This window comes from Mustela nigripes, chromosome X (genome assembly GCF_022355385.1).
Source record: "Mustela nigripes isolate SB6536 chromosome X, MUSNIG.SB6536, whole genome shotgun sequence".
NCBI lineage: Eukaryota > Metazoa > Chordata > Mammalia > Carnivora > Mustelidae > Mustela > Mustela nigripes.
The window spans coordinates 104,883,005-104,890,356 of NC_081575.1; positions in this window are offsets into that span (position 1 = coordinate 104,883,005).

The following is a 7,352-nucleotide window of genomic DNA, read 5'->3' on the forward strand; positions in this document are numbered from 1 at the left end:
TTTTTTTTTTTTTGTTTTGTTTTGTTTTTGCAATTAGATAACTATGAAAAGAACGCCTGATTTTAAAACTCCAAAACCGGAGACATTTGAGTTTAAGAAACAGTCAGGTACACAAGTAGTTTTTGAGAAAGAGAAACATTGGCGTTGGTTTTAGAAATCAAGTTAATGATATTCTTTTGTATATGAGACTTAAATTTTTATTAAGTGGTTCTGTCATTTACTTTCACTTTCTTAAAACGGAATTCAGTATCTTGTTGGCCATAGTAATATGAGTAAAAGTCTTTTTCTACCTTTTAAAAAGCATTTTTAATCATTTTACTTTTGAAAGTTAGGCATTAGGTTAGCCATTTAATTCTTTTTCTAATACATTAGTTGGTTTAATGTTTTGTGTGTGTGCTGTCTTGCTTTAAAGAAAGTAACAATAATAACGTCTTCATTATTTTCCTCATCGTTGTCTTTTGCTGGAAAAAATCGAGACAGGGTACCCCATCAGGCTTTTATATGTCACACACCAGTGGTGGTTCTCTTTAATTGCTTAGGTATGACTTCATAGCCCCAGTTAGGGTAAAGTCTGGGCGAACAGTTGCATATTCTTGGTCTCCATTCTCAAGACACAAGACCAAGATCAAAGTTCACATTTTAGAAAATTTCTGAAATCTTAACTTGAACTAACTCTGGGTTCAGCTTCACACATAAGTCATGTCTGACCTGATGTTAGCTGTAATCAGTTTTGAGCTTTAAGAATAGTTGCTATTGCTTGGGTTCTGAATGTATTGAGAAAACTCACCTGTTTATATGTAGTGCTAATATAGGTTATTTTAAATCCATGATTAACTTACATTCCCTTTTAAAATTGTGGTTTAATTGTTGAAAGAGATTTATTTTTGTTATACTAAACTATGGAAAATTTTTCCATAGAATTTTTTTCAAGTTTATTTTTTGTGTGCTTCATTTGGAACCATTTTTGTTAATCTACATTGTATGTGCTCAAAATAGTTTTTTTTTTTAATTCAGTCAGATTGGAAACTATACAGTGTAACTGTTGTGATCCTTGTGTGTTTTCACTTTACATTTTAAACGGCAGACTTTACAAAAATAGCCGATTTTCATTAATTACATCTTAATTAGAAATGTTTGTTCTCCATATCTTTGACCCTCTCAGTTTCGATTTTAGTCTGCTTAAAGAAAATCCTTGCACTACAGCCATTTCATAAAATCCAAGATTCTCACATTGAAGGTTTTATATTGGAAGAAATACTACTGGTTTTTAAAAAAAGCAAAGCTTAATTAATAGAACTATTAGCTTTTCTTGAGACAGCATTCTGTGTGTCCTCATTACTCTGCTCTGTGTGTGTGTTACTCTAATTTGTGAAATATTGACTGAGCCCTTCACTTATCTTTTCTAAAGCAGCACCTTTGGACACCTCATTCTGGGAAGCCTGCTCGAGTCATAGTAAAGGACACACACATTTGTGTGAGGAGAAGTGGTAAAAATGGAGAGTTTTGTCTTAATTACATGAAACTAAGCTTTAAAATATTTTATAACAAATTATTTGAGCTGCATAATCTAAACATGTCAAACGTTCAGTGGGACTATTTTTATATATGTATATGTGGTTGTAGGTCATAACATTTCAGTTTATAATATAAATTGATATTTCAGTTTATAAGCTATCTCAGAAAAGACTAGCTCTTTTGAGAATACATAATTTAAAGTTTTAGACTGAAGTAAAACACAACATAGATAATAGTGTAAATTAGGTATAACTGAGGGCTATATGGCAGTAAAACTGCTAGTGCCATTTTTCTTTTTTGCCTATTACACATTTTTGATTTTTTTTTTTTTTTTGTACTCTGAACATTTTTAGGGAACATATGTTTGTTCAATCAGATTAGAGTTGGTTTGGGAATAAATATCTTCTAAAAAGAGATTTATCTTTAAAATGAAAGTCCTGAAAAATTAGTTTATTGAGAGTTTATAAAGTCAAATATTCAATAGACATAGACTGGAATCAGTAAGCTCGTGGAAGTCCTAGCCTTTTAGTACATGTACCCGTGTAACTTCGGTGTTACGTGAGCAACACCGAGAGAATGCCATCAGCTTGCTTTGTTCCCCCTCGATATTCTTGGATTTTCTTTTTACATCTTTGGGAACAACTGCATTAAAAACCTTATCTATCAGTGTGTCAGTAAGGATTAGGTGTTCGCTTTCTGAAGGAGAGTTACAGTGAGGTGGTCAGAGAGGTTATTTTCTACCTAACTTGTATATGCCCTCTACCTCTTGGGCATCCTTTGTCTATAGAAAAATATTTTGACCTTTAGGTACATTTTGGGCCAGTAGTCAAATAATCCTAGGGCCGATTTAAAAATCTTAGAATAATTTAAGGTTTGCCTTTTATACCTGTTTTGAAAGCCTTTACATTTTTGTCAGGTAATTTTTCCCAAGCCGTGAATATAATCTATTCAAACATGTTTATGCTATCCATTCTGTTTTTAAATTGAAAAAAAAAATGTTAAAAGTGTTTATGAAGAAAAGTTTAAATAAAATATTTTTAATCTTTAAAATAGATTTTTCTCTTATTATTTGCTATCTTTATGCAACCCATCACTTTCAGAGTCACTCAGGACTTGATTAACAGTATACATTTTGTTTTCCTTCAGTGTGCCAAGGAAGTGCCACAAAAATGGGATTTCTACCAATGCTTTCAGCCACAGATTCAAATGAGTGCATTAGAGTGAAATTATTTACACTTACATGCAGTGGAAATTTTATAATGAAGCCAAGTAATTAAAGTTCCACTAACGCAGTTTTGCAGAATGGAAATGTAGTGTGGTGGTTTTGTAGGTTTCCTTTAGCATTTGTGATTGATCGTTCTTAAATGTGTTTCTGAGGTTAGTGAATAGGCAGAAACGAAGCTCGCTACATCACAGGCCCTTGGGTGTACATAGGCCCGTGTGTGCCTTCTTTAAAATGGACTCCTGAGAAATCTCAGCAGGATTCCCTGGATCCTGGCCTCATGCCACCCTTCCAGCTTCTTTCTCTCTGTCACTTCCCGCACTCCATTCTCTTGTGATCTGTTAGTTTCCAGCCTCAAATTACTTGCCTTCTTTCCCTTTCCCTGCTTGCGAAATCCACTTATTTTCCCACCTCAACTCAGATGCTCTCCTCTTTTCCCGAAGCCTGGGTTATATCTTCCATTGGATTAATTGCCTCTTCTACACTCAGCATATTCATAACTCTTCATTTCATTTTCATAATAGTTGGGTAGAATTCTTCCCCCCCCCCCCAACGACATCATAGCCTCCGTGGACGAAAGGATCTTTTATTTCTCTTCATACGTTCACATCTAGCATGACACTTTCTGTGGCCCACAGGCGCAGAGCTAAATAAATGTTGCAGCGCATGACAGATGCCGTCTGAGCTCCAGGCACGTGCTGTAGGCGTTTGGAAGAGGGAGATGCAGTTCCCGCCAGTTTTGTCTGTTGCTTAGTCTCCGCAGCCCTTGCCCTTGCCTTCCACACCTATGGCTTCAACAACCTTCTATCCTGAAACCTGTCAAATCTGTGTCTCAACCCAGAGTCCCACCCATCTCCTGAATGTCTTGTACACGTTCTGTCAGAATTTCAAACCCAACAAGTGCAAACCTGAATGCATTAACTCCTTCCCAAACACCTGCCCCTTGTCCTGTGTTCCCTCGGTTATGTGGCTGTACCAGTGCCTGGTATTGTTCAAGTCAGAAGCCTAGGAATGGTCTACCATTCCCTCTGTCCGCTTCGCCCCAGCATCTTGGCTCATTCAGGCCCTCATTATTCTTGCTGGCCGCCTGGAGCTGGCTTTCTGATCTACCTCCATGATCACTGCTGCCAGAGGGAGCTTCTGAAGCATAGACCATCCTGAGATTCAACAGCCTTTCATAATCTCCCTTCACTCTGAGAATAAGATCCAAACCCCACAGGGTGCCACACAAAACCCTTCGTGTTTTGCTACCTTTGTACCCGTCCAGTCTTCTACACCCCACATTCTAGCTACGTAAGCAACTTGGAGTCCCCAGAATACACTGTTCCCTGTGGCTCTCTGCCTCTGCACATGCTCTTCTCCTTTGCCTGTCCTGGCCACGCCTTCTTTGGCCTGCAAGAACCAGCCTGGACATCACGGCCTTTGTCAGGTCTCCTTGTACACCCTGGTCCAGGTTAACTGTGCCATTGGCCTTACCACAGCACCTTGTGGACACCCCCAGCCTGCCTCTTCTGACACATCCGGCTTGTAACTCTTTTCTGGCTCACCCTTAACTGTACTCCTTGATGGTGTCTTTATTTTTCAAAAGTCTGACTTAAGCCAGGCACATGGGAAGGCCTCCTTAAAAAAACAAAAACGAAGTTGGAAGGTTACCAATGAAATGCTCCTGGTGAGGAGGGGCAGCTGTATTAGCTTGATTGTCTGCTGAAATAGACCTCCCTGAGGGATTTCCTCCATTCATTTCCACTAGCACCGGTCCCTTTAGAAGGTTAATGCATATAGCTTTCATAGTTGTGAACATACTTCTTCCCTTAACATCTCAGTATGTCTGATCCGAGTGGAAATTTTCAAGTAAAACACACCAAAGGGTGTCTCAAAGATCACTAATACTTTGAAATTCTCTGTGGAGGAAAAATGTGTTCGTTGGTCACAATTATGTTGAGAAAACACTATATTTTTTCTTTCCTAGAGAGTCTCAACAAACAGCATATTAAAAGCTCTGAGAAGTCCTGACGTTAACTTCTTTTGATTTTGTTTAGCTTGGTGTGAACCAAATGTTGGCCACAGAGCTCTTTTTGGTGGTTTGTTTTTTTTTTTTTCATGGAATGTATATGATCATTGAATATTCTTGAAAAAGCCTGCCTAAAAACTAACTGGAAGAAAATAAGTACAGAGGGCCACTAGTTCAGGTGCTCTGGTCTGTACAATTGGACTTCTTCCTGCAGATCCAGTTAGTTTCCAGGCTGAAGTCAACATTTTGCCAAGGTGACATTACCCTGGGGATTTGACAACCCAAGGAAGGTCCCACTGTCTCCCCCAAGGAGTAAGATGAATTTGTATAATTAATCTGTACAACTTATGTGGTTTACAGAGCAGGACTTCCGGAGTGGCCAGTTAAGGAGCTCAGCAGATCCTATCCCTAAAAATCAAAACTAAACAAACCTGTCCCAAAAAATGGAGACTCGGGAAATTGGTCAAAAGCATACAACAAATGGGAGGCGCATTTATTCAAGGAGATGGGCAGAACTGCTCTAAGTGGTGTTATGATGGGAGTCTGTGGTATTTTAGCCAGGGCAGTCCCATCTCCGCTCCCCTTCCCCTAGCTACACGGCACAAAGGTTCTCCCGGGGCCCTTAGGGGGGCCTGCCTTTATCTGGAGCATGAACAAGCCCGTGTCATTGCTGACAGCACTGCAGCCAGCCTGAAGTCTCAATAGTGCTTGGTTTTAGCAATAGACTGGCAGACAGACCAGCCAGAAATTGAACAGACCTTGGGAATGAGCCTACTTTATCCCTTGGTGGTCCAAAAGGCTGTGTTCATGGACAAGGCTGCGTGCACCTAAGGGGAGACCTTAGAGGACCCTAGCAAGCTTCTTGTCCCTGAATGAATGTGAGGTCTTGCAAACACAGAATAAAAGCTGGAACAAGCTTGGAAACTACTCAGGCTTTGAATGCATTCCCCGGGCTGCACACATTCTTTAGCAAAGGGTGGAAGCCTTATTGGCTCAAGGTGTTAAAGTGTAACTTCTGATTAATCATTGGCTGATGACAAGCTTTGCTGACTTGGGTGATCCCCGGAAATCCAAACTTAAAAAGAAAAAAATTTAAAAAAACAAACAACTGAACAGAGACATCAATGGCTGTATATAGTACTAGTTGGGGAGAGGGGAATGGGTGGGAACAGAATCAGCAGAATTCCTCAAGGCAAATCACAAAACACACTACAAACCAGGAAATAGCGAAAACATCACATGGAATTCAGAGTTGCTACCATATATTATCTAAAATATATCAAGTTTCCAACAAAAAATTAGGAGACCTGCAAAGAAACAAGAGAGTGTGACTCATACCCAGGAAGATAAGGAGTCAATGGAAAACTAGCTCTAGGGGATCGGAGTGTTCGTGGAAATCACAATCACAGTTCTGTAGCCTGTATTTCACATAAAATTTTATTGGGAATAATTTCAAAGCTCATGAAAATTTCTTTGAAAATATTTTTAGTGATTGTTTAGTGTTCCATAATATGGCTATACCATAATTTATCTAACCATGCCTCTTTTGTGAGACGTAACTACATTTTTAAAGTTCTTTGATTATACACACGCACGTATGCACGCTTGCACATGCATATAGAGTGTCCAAACTTCTGATTATTTCCTTGCTGTAATTTCCTAAGGATGAAACTTAAAAATGAACTATTTAAAGTCCCTGAGAAATAGTACTAGGTTAAGTTCCAGGAAAGTTGTACAACATACCCCACTCACATCTGCAGTGAATATGAGTTTATTACACCCTGTACTAAAAGAATTCAATCATAAACAATTTAGGTGAAAATTGTATTTTTAGTTTCTTTGGTTCTAGAACGTTGATTAATTTTTCACATCTGTTTGCTATGTGTGTCCTGTGAATTCCTGTACATGGTGTTTATGTAGCTTTCAATGGTATTTCGGTGTTTCATTATGGATTTGGAAGGATTCCTCATCAGCTATGCTTTGCCACGCTTGAGCATGCTATTCCAAAAGATGACCGGTATCTTTAAATACTGGAACAATTTAAAAAAAAACTATATAATCAAATTTCAGTGAATGTGAAAAGCAAAACAATTTAGAGAAAAGATGGGAGTTAATTGATAGAGCAAAAAAATTAACAATTGAATACATTTAAGAGATAGAGGCGAAAAAGAAAGGCATGGTATACATTACAGATTAAAAAAAACCTATTCAAAAGTTAACAGCATTCTTAGATGTGGAGTATGAGAGGTTTCTTAGTTAGGGTTCCATCTTCTGTAATAGAAATATACATTCAAACCTTTTAAAAAAGATTTTGTTTATGTATTTGACAGAGAGAGCACAAGCAGGGGGAGCTGCAGAGAGAGAGGGAGAGGCAGAGTCCCTGCTGAGCAAGGAGACCGATGCAGGACTCCATCCTAGGACCCTGGGATCACGACTTAGGCCGAAGGCAGACACTTGACTGACTGAGCCACCCAGGCATCCCTACTTTCAAACTTGTATTGAATGTGTGCTAGTGGGAGCGTAGTTAGGTGGAAGTGAAAACAAACAAGATCCACTCTGCTCTCAGTCTAGTAGGAAAACGATTCAAAATCACTGAAGGCAAGA